The sequence below is a fragment of the Pogoniulus pusillus genome, chromosome 23 (assembly GCF_015220805.1).
Source record: "Pogoniulus pusillus isolate bPogPus1 chromosome 23, bPogPus1.pri, whole genome shotgun sequence".
Classification (NCBI taxonomy): Eukaryota; Metazoa; Chordata; class Aves; order Piciformes; family Lybiidae; genus Pogoniulus; species Pogoniulus pusillus.
Window position 1 is genome coordinate 13,102,726 of NC_087286.1, and position 14,696 is coordinate 13,117,421.

The 14,696-nt window shown below is 42.7% G+C and overlaps 1 long non-coding RNA gene across 11 annotated transcripts in view; it reads right to left on the bottom strand.

Annotated features, from left to right (window-relative positions):
* Positions 1-14,696, bottom strand: part of LOC135185655 (uncharacterized) — a 131,640-nt gene that overhangs the window by 31,803 nt on the left and 85,141 nt on the right. For all 11 annotated transcript variants that reach the window (XR_010306556.1, XR_010306553.1, XR_010306552.1 and 8 more), the window contains 2 exons: positions 10,745-10,944; positions 10,343-10,411 (listed from right to left, as the gene is read on the bottom strand). This is a non-coding gene — a long non-coding RNA (uncharacterized LOC135185655). The remainder of the gene's footprint in view (positions 1-10,342; positions 10,412-10,744; positions 10,945-14,696) is intronic.

Genomic DNA, 14,696 nt, shown 5'->3' on the forward strand with positions numbered 1-14,696 from the left:
CATCTAGTTCCATGGGCAGGATCACTTCACACTAGATCAGGCTGTCTATCATCCAGCCTGGCCTAAAACACCTCCAGGGATGGCGATTCCACCACCTCCCAGAGCAATCCATTCCATGCTCTCACCACCCTCATGGTGAAGAATTTCTTCCTAAAATAATCCTAATCCTCATCCTCTCACCTTGAATGTGAATTCCATTCTCAACGAGTCAGTTGAATTCTTTTGGTGTAGATTCACCACGTCCATTCATGATGGCTCATCCAAACCAAACTTAGCCTTTTAAACACCTCCAGGGATGATAGCTCCACTTGCTTGCTAGTCCATACAGAAGGAGTTAAGTCAAGACAAAAATGTCCTCTCTGAAACAGAAAAAGTATTTCTGGACACATTATTTTGGAAATGGGAAAGCTTGCTTGGATTTTGTTTAAACTGAAACTAGTGTTGTATTGCCATGCCTGGGATTAGGCTTTCAATGCATTTTTCCAACCTGTTGGACACCTTCCACTAATTATTAAAAGACACCTCAAACAGAAGTGGAAAGAGAATGGTACTTCTGTGCACAAATTTCTCCCTGGGGGTTTATCGAGTGGGTCTGTGCACATTTTTATGTGAAGATGCAAGACAAATTTATCACAGCAATGAGGAGCAGTAAAAGCAAATTTATTGTCATTTTTATCATTCCTGGCAGCTACTCCAGCAGACAGCCCAGCTCCATGAACTGCAGAAGGCTTTTCTGCTGCACAGAGCTTCCACATCCAAGTAGGTTTGGGAATTGAAATTTATTGCTCTTCATTGAAGTGGCCTAAAATAATCAGTCACCTCTTCCAGCACATGCTGTCTGCCTGCCTGCCTCTCTTTCTCATTGAGGTTCTGGGGGAGGACTGCTTTTTCCAGAAGCAAAATAAGTCTCTTTTCCTGATGAGTCCAACTGAAGAACTAGAACAGTTTGGCGTGGGGTGGATTGTTGCTGTGTTCAGCTTAGGTTTTTTTTTAAACTAGAAGCTGCCTTTCCTCAGATTGAAGATTCTATTCCCATCTGTTAAGTCTCTGTCATTTTTATGCAGTGCCACTAACAGAGCAGCTCAATGTCTGGGGACAGGCACTGGGAGATAACAGCAGCTTCACAAAAAGCAGAATCCTGCAATTTCATCATTGTTCCAGAAGCAGCAAGCCTGGTGATTCACACTCCTGCCACAGTGTTCCTGCAATATTTTCTTCACTCTTGAAATAAGCCTGTCACTCACCTTCTCAGAATTGGAAAAACATTTTCTGTCTTAGAAATGAGGAAAATCCAGAAAACAGAAAAGCATTTTTCCATTGCAATTAATACTTTTAATCTGACCTGATCTATTCCTTGTAGGTCCAACAAGAAAGCACACAACACTGAGTACGGCAGCTCACACAACTGGGTTGCTATGCAGGCTCAGGAGTAAGGGCTCTCAATAAAGAGCTAAACTATGTCCCTATTAGAAAACAGTATTCCCCCTAAAAGATAACTGACAACAGCTCAGAAGATTCAGTCTCCTTTTCAAAGGCTTGATCATACAGACTGAATTCTGTCTATTTGGAGTATGTCTTGCTTGCTCTTCACTGTTACGTGACATCATTCTGTTTCAACTTCAGTGCTCCTAAGTAACCACAAAGGATGGTCCAGCAGATACAACAGTCCCATCTCATACTTCCACAGTGCCTAAGGAGTGATGTAAGAAGTTTAATGGGTTTATGCCAATTACTTTCCTTCTCAGAGCCACAGACAACAAACACTATCACCTGGAGTGACTCTACAGGAGACACAAAAAAATTCCAAGAATTCAGTTGCTACTTTCCTTCCAATTTCAATAAATACTTTTTTTAATTCATTTTTTTAGTATTACATCAGAATTTTCAAGTTCTCTCTGAATTCAGAAACTGTTCTTTTTCCCACAATCTCCCAAATCATCAAGAATTAAGAAAACTCTTCTTTTTTCCAAAGAAATCCTACTGGAGTCCACCGAATTACACAAGGAAATGCACTTAGAGACCTGACTCTGAAACTTCTCCACCCAGCACACAGAGAGATTATGCTGGCAGGAAAAGCAAAAAGCATCAGAGTTGTCTGGATATTATGGTTTCTTGGTTGCAGCTACCAAAACACTAAGATCAGAGATCTTTTGGATTCACAGCAGGAAGCAATTGACTTTTCTCACAGGGGTGCAATTCCCTTTCTGTGAGGATGAAAGCAAAGACATAGTGCAGTACCTATCTGCAGTAGGACACTTTACTACAAGCATCTGGACTCCTCCACTTATTTCAGTGCACCTGATAATGGTGCTGCACGAAATTTTGGGGCAACAGAGCACTCCCCATATGTGAGACAAGGCTAGAACATTTTGCAGCACATTGTGCTTTTCCCTCGGGAGACAACCTTTGGTTAAAAATTGCCATGTCTGTGAAGAAGAAATGAAATCAAATAAGCAACAATGTCTGCATCAAGGATTAAGAAAGTGCATGAATGCATTGATTAGTTTATTTTGTACCTATCACCATGGTTGCACCACAGAATCACAGAAACATCCAGGCTGGAAAAGCCCCTCAGGATCACCAAGTCCAACCTATAACCGTACTCCACAAGATTCACCTTAACCCATAGCCCTAAGCACCACATCCAAACGACCCTTAAACACATCCAGGGTGAATGACTCCACCACCTCCCTGGGCAGCTCATTCCAGTGTCTGACCACTCTCTCCATGAAAACCTTTTCTCCTAATGTCCAATCTAAACCTGCCCAGTCTCAACTTGAGAATGTTTCCCCTTGCTCTGTCTGCAGTTACCTGTGAGAAGAGGCCAGCAGCAGCCTCTCCCCCCTATCACTTCAGGTAGTTGTGGACAGCAATGAGATCTGCCCTCAGCCTCCTCTTTTTCAATCCAAACAGCCCCATAAAGTATGCACTGGGCAGGCAAATAATGCATACAACAATTTTGTGAGAGCATTTACAAGTTCTTTAGAAGAGAAAAAGAAAAAAAAAGACCAACTTTAGACAACAGGGAAAATTGCCAAAGGATTTTTTACAGGCAGTTCATGCACTGAAGGGAAGAAATCTCCCCTATGACTTGCTGAAAACATTCAAGGAGAATCCTCATCCTTCTAACTAATTGCTATTTTTGTCAGCAATGTAAGCATTTGTCATGGCACGTCATAAATTACTGATAACATATCACCAGTGAACATTTGTAAGTGAGATAAATGCAGAAAGTATTTATACTGCTTCCAGACCAATTAACACTCTGCCACCCTTCACCACCCAAGTTTGCTGGTATTTGAGTTATTGATAGACTGAGGCTGCTCGTCTTTAAATAATCTTTGCTGTTGTAGGGTATTACTATCCCAGATGCACTACAGAATTCCAAATCTGAGCCAGTTGGGAAATTCTCCTCCAGCTCCCTCAAAAGGGGCCCTTGTTGATTTCTCAAGTACTTCAGCAGCCATCATCCACAATTGCTCTATGGAAAGATGTGACTCGTGTCCAACTCACTCATTTAAAAGTCCCTCCAGCTCAATAACTTCTGGCAGTTATTGCAGCCCTTTCTCTGGGTGTTAGGAACTTGGGCTGGTTTAGCTGGATGTTCTCTCTGGCTTGTTAAATGGAGGAGCTGGATGGTCATTACATTCCTATCAATCAGGTGCTCTTCACCAAAGGTTACAGATGAGCCAAGAAAGAAGTAGGGGCTTATTTATTTCTTTAGCACTGAAAAGCAACAGGCTGTTTTCACTGCTGCACTGCTGTTTCACACCAGCTGACCATGCAGCCCTTACACAGTAAGTTACTGGAAATGAGGGAATTTTAAGGCACAGCCTCAGGAAGTACCTATAAAACCCTACTAGCCTATAGGGCTAGCATGACAGGGTGTCAGCAACGGCCCTCAGCCTGGTGCTTTGAAATATGTTGAGGACATGGCAGCACACTTGAAGTCACAGAGATGAGCCAAGGGCTCCTGTGTTAGTAGCAGCCAACAGAGAAACACCAGCAAATACCCCAAAAGAGTTCAGAGGAACTCCTCTGAGAAGGTGTGACAGATTATGCAAAATTAATAAACTGTATTAAATTTGATATCCAGGTGAAGATTGTTAAAAACTATGAAAACTGTTTATTAACATTAAAACTCATCAGAAAACCTATTCACAAGGTTCAAAAATGCAGAGTTTGGAAATTTATACACACAAGGGAACAGGCAAAACTAGAGCACTTATTTTCTTCAAGTGGCAAACTCTAACATCATGCTGGAAGAGAAGATTCTTGCAGTTAATAATACTGCTTACCCACTAGAGGACACAGGAAGCACTTTTCTGCTTATGGCAGAAGGCAATTAGTGAATTAGAAGAGGCTTTGAGTATTTACTCACAAAATATCATCAGACGGTAGCCAAGGCACATGGAGGGATTGCTGACAGTGGCATTAGAGGCTTTGGAGTTTCCCAGGCTCTTTATCAGGAAGCTGGGGGTCTGATTTAGTTCCTCCTGATTCCCAATTCAGCAGAAGCCTTGTGGAGGGGCAGGCAGGATGCGACGCGATGTGCAGTCTTGGCACAGTGTCAGGCTGGCTGTGCAGGCTGATCATGTGCAGGCATTTGAGCCTGTTCCTGGTGAACTCGAGGCATGGAGTTTCCAGGCAGTTTCAGGATGCAATGAGGCAGCAGCAGCACACCATGCTACCTGCTGATCCCTTTTTATCAATACCATCCTGAGATCAATGGAGCTTTGGACACAGATTAGCCAATCAGAACGGCACTTTCCCAAGCTTGACCATATCAGGTGAAATCAGGGATTTCATTTTCCTTTCCTGCAGTTGCTTCCCCCAGCATGGAAGGAGGAGGAGCAGAGGAACCTGTCTGGACAAGGCAGAGTCCCTAGACTCGATGGCTCCACAGCAAAAGAGGGGCAAGCCAGGGCAGTCAATAGGAACCTTTTAAGTAGTGAACAACAGTCATAAGGTCTCCCCCCAGAGGCTTCTTTTCTCCAGCTGAACAGCCCCAGCACTCTCAACCTTTCTTCACAGGAGAGGTGTCCAACACTCTGATCATCTTCCTGGCTCTCCAGACCTACTCCAAACATGCTCATGTCTTGTGCTGAGGACTCCAGAGCTGGACACAGCACTCCACATGGGGTCTCACCAGAACAGAGCAAAAGGGCAGTCATAAAGACAGGAGGCTTATTGTGCTGCCACCACTCAGATCAGCCTGTGATTACTGATTAGGAAATCCTGCTCTGTGGGCTGATTTTCACTCCTACTGACTTGGGGGTTAGTTTTTTCTCCTCTTAGAAGGGGCATGGGCATGCAGCTCTGCTGTGAGTATGTTACAAAAGGCAGGGAAGACAATTCAGTAGTGAATGTTTATTGTTCCTTCTGTGCTTTCTCAAACAGACTGTTTGGAGGAAGGTTAATGAATTTAGATCAGGGCTTACAACAGCAGCCAGCAGATGGGGAGAGGTTGGAAGGAGCAATCTGCCCGAGGTAAAGAGAGGCTCTTAGAGGAGCAGGAAAGCACATGCTGAGAATTCTGCCTTTTTGACAGTTCAAGTAAAGTGCAATTTATGAGATCAATAAACAGACCTGCCATTATTATAGATTAACCAGGCTTTTCTTCATCTGGAGACTTCTGCATTACCGGACAAGATATATGGATGCTTAGACCTTCTGAAATAGGTAGTTTAAGGAGGAATGCACAAGGAAAGGGGAGGGGAAGGGAGATAATCACTGGGAAATTCAGCGTTTCCTACCCTCCATTTTGTTAAACTATTCCTATAGCTGAGCTTCTAGAAGAAAGTTCCCTTTTTTCTGATTCAAACTCATCCATCATCCAAGGCTCCTAGCGTGACCAGCCCACACACATACATACACAATAAGTGAAGGTCTGGGGTTTTATCTTTACAGAAAGAGAAATTTTCCTCATGATGTCTCCATTAAGCTCTCTCCCACCCAATACTCAGGCATGTGTCAGCCTGCTCAGCTTTACATCAGAATGACAAAACCACTCAGGCCCTCATGCATCTTTTGTTTGTTTGTTTGTTTGTTCGTGGTGCTGTGCCCTCTTGCAGATCTCCTATTGTCTGATTAACACCAGTTAGCATGCCCTGTCAAGAGCTTAAATCATGCTCCTTGGCAAACTTAGGACATGGTAGCACTGAAATACTGGATCTGGAACAACAGTAGTGTTTAGCAGCAAAGTCCACTATTCTATAAGTATGACATTAAAGTTCACAAGAGGAGAGAAGCTACCTTCACTGAGAAGCAGTATGTAGAGGTGCTGAAACCACTTACCACTGAAGGAGTAAACTTTCAAGCACTCTATTTAGGTTTTGCACTATATTTGTGAAGTGCCAAGAATCACAGAAACAGAGAGAGGTTTGGGTTGAGAGGGACCTCCAAAGGTCATCTGGTCCAACCCCACTGTGGTCAGCAGAGACATCCTCCACCAGATCAGGTTGCTCAGAGCCTTAGTGAGAGCGACCTTTAATATCTCCAGGGATAGGGCCTCAGTTACCTCCCTGGGCAACCTGTTCCATCATCCTCATGCTAAGAAACTTATTCCTAATGTCCAACCTAAATCTACTCTAATTTACAACCATTGCTCCTAGCAAGAGTCCTGACCAATGTTTCTAAGAGATGCAATACTAATAACAAAGAATCTTACTGGTTAGTGGTTGGGGTTTTTTTTCTGTGTGCTGCATCTTCTTATGGTAAATAAATATATAAAAATAGTTTTCTAATACCCCTCCTTAAAGCATAAACACTTCCATGGTGCTTCCTTTTAGAGGCTGAGTGTTTGTAGTCCCACTTAGATCAGCCATCTTTGAAGGTTCCACATTGCCTCCCTGGCTTCCTCCACTTAGTAAAAACTGCTGTGCCCACTGAATTATTAAGACTCCCATCCACATCTGCCCTCTATATTTGCAACATTATTACATAATTGGGAAATTATTTAGCTGTGATTAGAAAAAAAAAATCAGTAGACCTTGATAATGAGATCTGGCCTATGTATCCCTAATCATTTCTATTATATGTATATATAAAACAGGAGGTGCTGCACATGTTACTAATCTTGCAAGCTGATGTTTTGTATTCCTTCTTTACTAATAAGGTCTTGTGAGGAAGGCTGAACTCCGTTTAAACTATCATTCATCTTCATTTCATATCCTGCCAAGTCCCTAAGCAAGGCCAGAAGGGCATGAAGCTTTTGTGAAATAATAAACTATTCCTTACTCAGAACATTGATGATATTATCTCTACTTCACTGATAGAGCATCTGCTTTCTACCTCATTAATCACAAACATTAAAATGCTATCAATCCTTTTCTTGAACCTTAAAGAAACATGATTTAGCTGGGTTTGGTCTTATCTTTTTGACAAGCTCTGCTCCCTGCTGTAATGGCAGAACTGTTTTCCCTTCGTGTCCTTATAGTTCAGGATATCTAAGTATAATTCCATAACTACACAAAGTCCTTTTTCACTCCTCTTCTGATCTGCTTATTTCACTTTTGAAGAAACAAATTCCATTCACGTGCAATTTAGACACATTCTGTGTGATGGTAATTTCCTTTTTTGCTTTGTTAAATCTTTAATAGCCAAGAACACCTGGGTTAACAGTCTGCCATTCAGACCTTGACTTGTCATGTTCCCTAGTCTAAAAGTTAGAGCTTTATTATCAACTTCTGCAGTCCACAAGGTAATTCATCTCCCTTTCTCAAAGTGACATAAAATAGTTTACAAGAACATAGTCAGGAACGCAGGCAATTACCACCATGAAAACAAACAGAAGAGGCTTCTCTAACAATTCAGCACCTTTTAATCTCCACTCCTCTCCATTCATGTGTTTCAGTCACATTGCAAATGGACAAGAGTTCGGGTATGGTAAAACTGGTACATCAGGTGTGACAACCAGCAGAGAAGTAGCAGAGCACAGGCAGAAGTGTTTATTTGGATGCATAATAAAGCAAGAAATAAAGAAAAATTTCTACACAAGAAGGAGGCCTACAGAGGGTGGAAGCAAGGACAGGTGTCCTGCCAGGAGTACAGAGAAGTTGTCTTTGTAGCCAGAGATCAGGTCAAGGAAGCTAAAGCCCAGGTAGAATTAAATCTGTCCAGGAGATCAAGAGAAACAAAAAAAGCTTGATAAGACTAGGGAAGAGTTGGGCCCTCTGCAGAAGGGAACAAGGGAGCTGCTCACCCAGGATAAGGAGAAGGCTGAAGTACTCAGCCCCCTTTTTCCCCCTCAGTCTGCACCAGCAAGGGCTCTAACCACATTGCCCAAAGTAAGCAAACGCGAGAACTGGGGGAGAGAAAAACTGCCCACTGTACGCAAAGATCAGGTTTGGGACCACCTGAAGCTGCACAAATCCACGGGACCTGACAAAATCCATCATTCTGAGGGAACTGATGAAGTGGCCAAGCCACTCTCCATCATATTTGAAACGCCATGGCATACTGCTGGAGTTCCCACTGACTGGGTACAGGGATATTAGTCCTTGGGATATAAAGGTACGCCAGCAAAGCACAAAAGACAGAATGATGTGCAACGAATGGCAGCCACAGGGTATGCCATGAGAGAGGGCACAAGGCCACACGTGAGAATCAGAAAGATCACAGTTACACCAAAAGAAAATTAGCACATGAACCACTGCAGGGACCTTGAACACATTTTGATTCACTATGCACACACTAATCTGGCTCAAGAGCTCACAGCTGAGATAAGACTTTTAAAACTGCTGAGCACTCTTACTTTGGCCTGCAACATGGAGAAGATGATGGAAATGACTTTTGCTGATAAGTGACTTTGATTATCATTCTTTCTATCCAAGTACCTAAACTGTTGGGGACGAGATAGGTTATTACATAGGGAAATCATTTTTCAATTAATTATGAAGCCAGGCAGAAAGATTAATGGAGATGATGTAAATATTTGACCAAGGCCATTTAGAAAGCCCTAAGGTATCTGTGAAACCAATAGCTGCATATCAGAGAATCAAAATTGTGGAGTGTAATTGATTTGGTTCTGGAACTATTCCCAGCACTGCCTTGCATAACAAATAGGTGCAGTTAATAGCACATGTTTACACAATGTTTTATAGCTTAGGACTGCAAAGCACTAACAATTTAGCCTTCCCAATAGCACAGCAAAGTGAGCAGTTGCTAGCCCTGTAGGTACTGAGAGATGGAGAGCATTGTCCTAAACCCTTTGCAAGATAGGAAGAAAGGACTTTAAAAAGTCTCCTTTACAACCCTTACACATGGACCTTTAATATAAATTGCTCTTTTTCCTTTACCACAATGTAAATACACATTCCTTTTTAAATGGTAGTGTGTTCTAAAGCTCCAGTCCTTTAGGTCTTCTCTTAGACACTATTTGAGACTGTGTCTAAATGCAGTGGGTTTGATGGTGAACTGCAGGAATAGTGAGGCAGGACTGTGTGTCTAACTTGGCTCTGGAGCTGTATGGCCATGTCAGTCCAGCGCACACCACAGCATAACTCTCCTGTCTCACACAGCTTTAATAGTTTCGTTTGCAGACACACTGGCAGCAGCTCAAACCCACTCTGATCCAAACGCTGTTCAGCCACAGGTTCACCTGCACATCCCCCCAGCACTGCATGAGGAGCCAACACAATGTTCCTAGCGCAGTGCTGCTCTGGCTCTATGCAGTTGTGTGGTACCTCTGCTTTGGATGGCATGGCATGGTGCTGTCAACCTTCAAATCTTCATATCCAAACTTTGCTCCACTAGTTAATGCTTTCTACACTTCAGACTTTCCTTTCCCATTTGGTAGACCAAGATTAAGGAGCACTGTAAGGTCTAGGAGCAGTATCCATGAAGTTATAGTTCTGTTATACTCTTAGCTAAGCAATGCTGAACACATCTAGAGATGTAAACTCATGGAAAAAGTAAGGTACAATCCTACCAAATATTACCAGATTTCTGCACAGCTGTCATTATCTCACAGAACATTTCACACTGAAAAAAAAAATTCTGGCTCACAGGAGTTTCTGGGACAAGATGAAACATGTAGGTGTTGTGAAAGCCTCTCAGTGTTTTGTTCAACTCACAAAGAAAAGTCTCCTCTACTGAAATCTCAGTCCCGTGGCTGGACAAATATGGCTTGCACTCCAAACATTGCAACAGCTGGAATGCCGTGGTGCTCTTGTCAACACCAGCCCTACAGACCAAAACCAAAGCAAAAACAAGGCTCCTCCTGGCTGGAGTTATGCAAAGCTGTTCTCAATAAAGAACTGACAATCAGTAGTTCCCAAATGCCAACTATAATTGCAGTAAAAGAGTGACCATACTCACAAAAGTAATAATAACTACATACCTATGTACCTGAAGATCCTCTGGATCACCCCCTTCTCCAGGGCAGGAGTCAGTTCCACCAGAAACATGCCTGTGGAGAGGAGGAAGATGTTACAGAGTGGTCGCCTGTTAGCAGTGGTTCCTGTTGCACAGGTGATCCTTCAGCCACCTGCAGTGTGAAGAACCACACTGTGGTGTGGTGAGCTACTGCCTAATCAAGTTGTTCCAGCAATTGCAAGCAACTAATACTGCACCACTGCAAAGAAAGAGGTAGACAATTTCTTCAACCCATCCCAGGTCTCTCAGTCCCTCCCCATGAGAAGGTCCATTCCCCTAATTATCCTCATGGCCCTCCCTTGAACTCTTTCCAGTAGCTCCCTGTTCTCATTGTGCTGAGGAGCCTAGAACTGGGCACAGTACTCACCAAGGGAGAGTAGAGGGGGAGGAGAACCTCCCTCCAGCTGCTGGCCACACTTTTCTTCATGCAGCCCAGAATACCATCAGCCTTCTCAGTCACAAGGGCACATCACTGACTCATGATGGACTTCATCAGCACTCCCAGGTCCTTCTCTGCAGAGCTGTTTTTCAGCAGGTCAACCCCTAACTGGTACTGAGGCAAGAGGGCTTATGCAAAAGAGAGAGAAAGGAGAGAGACATTTCATCAGAGCCTGTAGTAACAGGCAAAGAGGCAGCAATTTTGCAGTGAAGGAGAGTAGATTTCAATTGGATATAATGGAGAATATTTTAATAAAGGTGGTGATAAAGCCAGTCTATGCTGCTGTAATTTGATTGCTGGTCCAAATGCTAACAAACTCCTGGCAGACCTGTCAGCATTGGTAGGGTTACCCACTTGACATATGTTGCCCACTTATTCCTGTCAGACCTTACAGTGGCCAATAAAGCAACTAGAGAAATTCTATTTCAGGTTGCCTATTCCACATCAATTACCTGCTCTGCCTACATGTCTGATGACAGGGTCTTGAATGATATGATTTCATCCCTTATTTTCTACTCAGTGGATGAATCAGCCACATAAATGAAGCAATATTTCCTTTTCACTTTCAGCACTCGTGGTGCAGACTTAAGCCCCATTTATTAACTAAGAATTATCCAAACCTTGCAGAGCAGATTGAGTCACTCATTACCTTGTGAGCGTTTCTACGGGCATGCCTAGACCACACAATGATGGGTGGTGGTAAGCCTCTTTGGAAAGAGCTACCTGAGCCAGCTCCTGAACCAGAAGCCATGTTGCCACATCAGCAGGGTGCTGCAACTGGACTAATTATCTTTGTTGGAACCAGAGCTAACTAGTATGGGTGCAATACTCTCTAGCAACACAGCTTTTTCACTTGTGGTGCCTGCTTGGCTAATTCGTGGTACAAACATTTTGCCAATCTCATGGCTAAGTGGAGCATCTTTGCACCATACTCTGCTGTGGTGTAAATATGCCCAGTGATATTCATTACTGCACCACCAAGCAATATATAAACAAGCACAGGGACAAAGCCACTTTCAAGCCTGTATCTTTCCATGTCACCAATCTTGTAACCTCAGGTTTAAAACGCTAATTCTTTGCAGTTGCTCCTTCTCACAAACTAACGTGAGAACACTTTGAAAACAAATTAATGTAGAAAGTCTATCCCAAAACATTCTGGAGACCAAAGAGTAAGGTTAAAGCATTTTCAGGAATGAACAAGCAAATTTTTTGAGACACAGTCACTAAAACAAATATTCTTTTGTCTCTTTTTCTCCTTATTTTTTTTCTTGTGAGATTGCTTTCAAACACTGTAGTGATATCATTTCCATTCTGAAAGAAGCTGAGGCTCTGAGGACTGTGATGGTTGATGCTAGCTTTAGCTATGAGTACACTTTAGAACTTTCAAGAAAACCATACAGGCAAACATACTGAGAGATGAGTCACTACAAAAATTCTCCTTGTTTTGCTATTTAGTATTTATCTGAGAGATATAGAGCAAACAACAGATACGTGGAATGGGCACAGCCTACTACCAAAACACTTCAGAGCTTTCCTATTAGAAACACAAATTAGTCATGAGCCAGCAGGTTTGAGAAACACAAAGAGGTAAATTACAAAGCAACGTGCGGGGATTTAGCTGCATGGCTCCCATTAACATCAATGCGATTTAACTGTGTGACTCCCTGCTCACCACTTTGCAGATTTCCCCTAAATTGACTAGCGTGGTAATTCCTGGACAGCATGCAGTGGGGAAGTGACTGCTTCTGTAAACACAGGGGATTGTTGATTCTCAAACGTCTCCATGCTGCACTCCAAGAACAAACACTCAAAGAAACATTTCATTCCCTACATCACAGGAGGATAGGAAATAAAGATGCAAGCTCAGAACTCCATCTCTATAGGGAATTCCACTTAGGGATAACAAAACTCTGGTAATGATCTCTGATACTGTCAGATTCCTGACCTGCTGAGCCTAAAAAAAATCGGATGCACATAGGAATTAAGGCAGCAAATAAATCGGATCCACATAGGAACCAAGGCAGCAAATAAATCAGATGCACATAGGATCCAAGGCAGCAAATAAATCAGATGCACATAGAAACTAAGGCAGCAAATATGGGTAGTTCCTTAATTCCTGTACTAAAATGGGCTGAGAAATGCAAAATAACATTTGTTTCCACGGTGCTCTTTGCTATACCTCATCCTGGAAAACTGCTTTTCATTTGATCATGAGAAGTCTTATTTGTTTTCTGCTGAAAAACACTTACTCCAAATTTCCTCTTATACCAGATTTTCTAGCCCTTCAATATTCTCAGAATATTAGATTGGGGGGGGGGGGGAGGCTGATAAAGGACAGTCCTCTGTGGCATCAGCTTCCTTCCATACTCCATGTAGTCTCTTTTTGAGCCTGGGGGAAGATCAGCAGGTATCTCTTTCCACCCCGTATTATCTAAAGATTCTCATTTTCATCTTCCCATTTGAGCAGTAAGTAATACTTCTGTATCACTTAGCTCCTCTATTAGCACTGAATCTCCTGAGCCCCTTTAAAGTGGATTCTCAGATTAAAATCAGCTGTCCTCACAGTCTCTTCATTCAAAATGCTCTGAAAAGCACTGAGAGGGAACTGTATGTTGGATAATTATCCTGATATCTCAGCACAGTGAAAGGATACACGCATCCCTTTCATGTCTCTGTCATTCTAAGGGGTTAGCAGTTCAGGACTGCTCGCTCTGATTCAGATACTAAAAGTGAACCTGTCCCAGACTTGCTGTTTTTCAAAAATGCTGGGGGAAAAAAAAATACTCTGAATTTCAGGGGAAAAATATAAAGAAAGAAAAACAACCCAGCTATCAGTCACAGTGCTACTGCTGTTGAAAGAACACTCTCTTTTTTATCCAAGCACCTTCCTCTCCCAGTGAAAGTAGTCCAGGTGACAGCAGGAGGACCAGTACCAAACTCTGCTGTCACTTGTGCTGCTGAACTGATGGGTGGGTGTGCATGCACACACCTGTGTGTACACACATCCCTGCTCAGGCCATTCAATGTCATCTCCCATTATGACTATTACAGTACAAGGATGTCAGTATTTAGTCACTCCCAAGGCTTTTCTATAGGTCCAAGCTGATTGCCACTGTCAGCAAGCCCTTCTGCTACCCTTCATCCGGCCCATAACGTATAACCAAGTGTATTCATTTTAATGGCAAACTTCATTGTGATCCATGTTTTATTTAGAGCCCTCAATTCCTGGATTCATGCTCATTCTATTTTTTCCTGGCTGTTTCTAGTCTTCACACAAAGAATAATTAGCAGGAAAAACCTAAATATACGTTTCTGGGAGGCTAAACAGCATAAATATGAAAATCACCTACTTAGTTGAAAGCAGTCTTTGAAATGTTGTAATTAGTTGCTATAACTAAACAATTAGCTGGTTATATTGAAAGAGTCATTCTTCAGCCATGCTATGCTCTCTTGAGAACTTAGCCTCTGAATTCTGAGCACTCAGGACTGCACACAGAAAACCCAATGAAAGCAACATCAATCCAGAACATCTTGTGTTTAACTGCCTGCAAGCAAGAGGACTCTGATTTTCAGCTGTGCTCAGCTAATTAATGAAGAAAGTCCATACTCATTTCAAATATCCCTTCTCTTCTTCGTCATGACTTACTACACCTCTCTTGTGTAAGACACCTGTCTAAACCTAGCTGCAGACAAATGACACACACACACACCTGTCCTGCACCATCAAACTGCTGTTTTGTTCCTTGTGGTGAACTCACACTGCTTGCCTGCAGAGCTGGGTTGCAGTTAATGAGTACTTTCTCAGCACCAGCTCAGTAGCAGGTACAAACAAACTGGCTCCCTACTAGCTTCTTCCTCTTTATTTCCTTCCTCCTTCCCT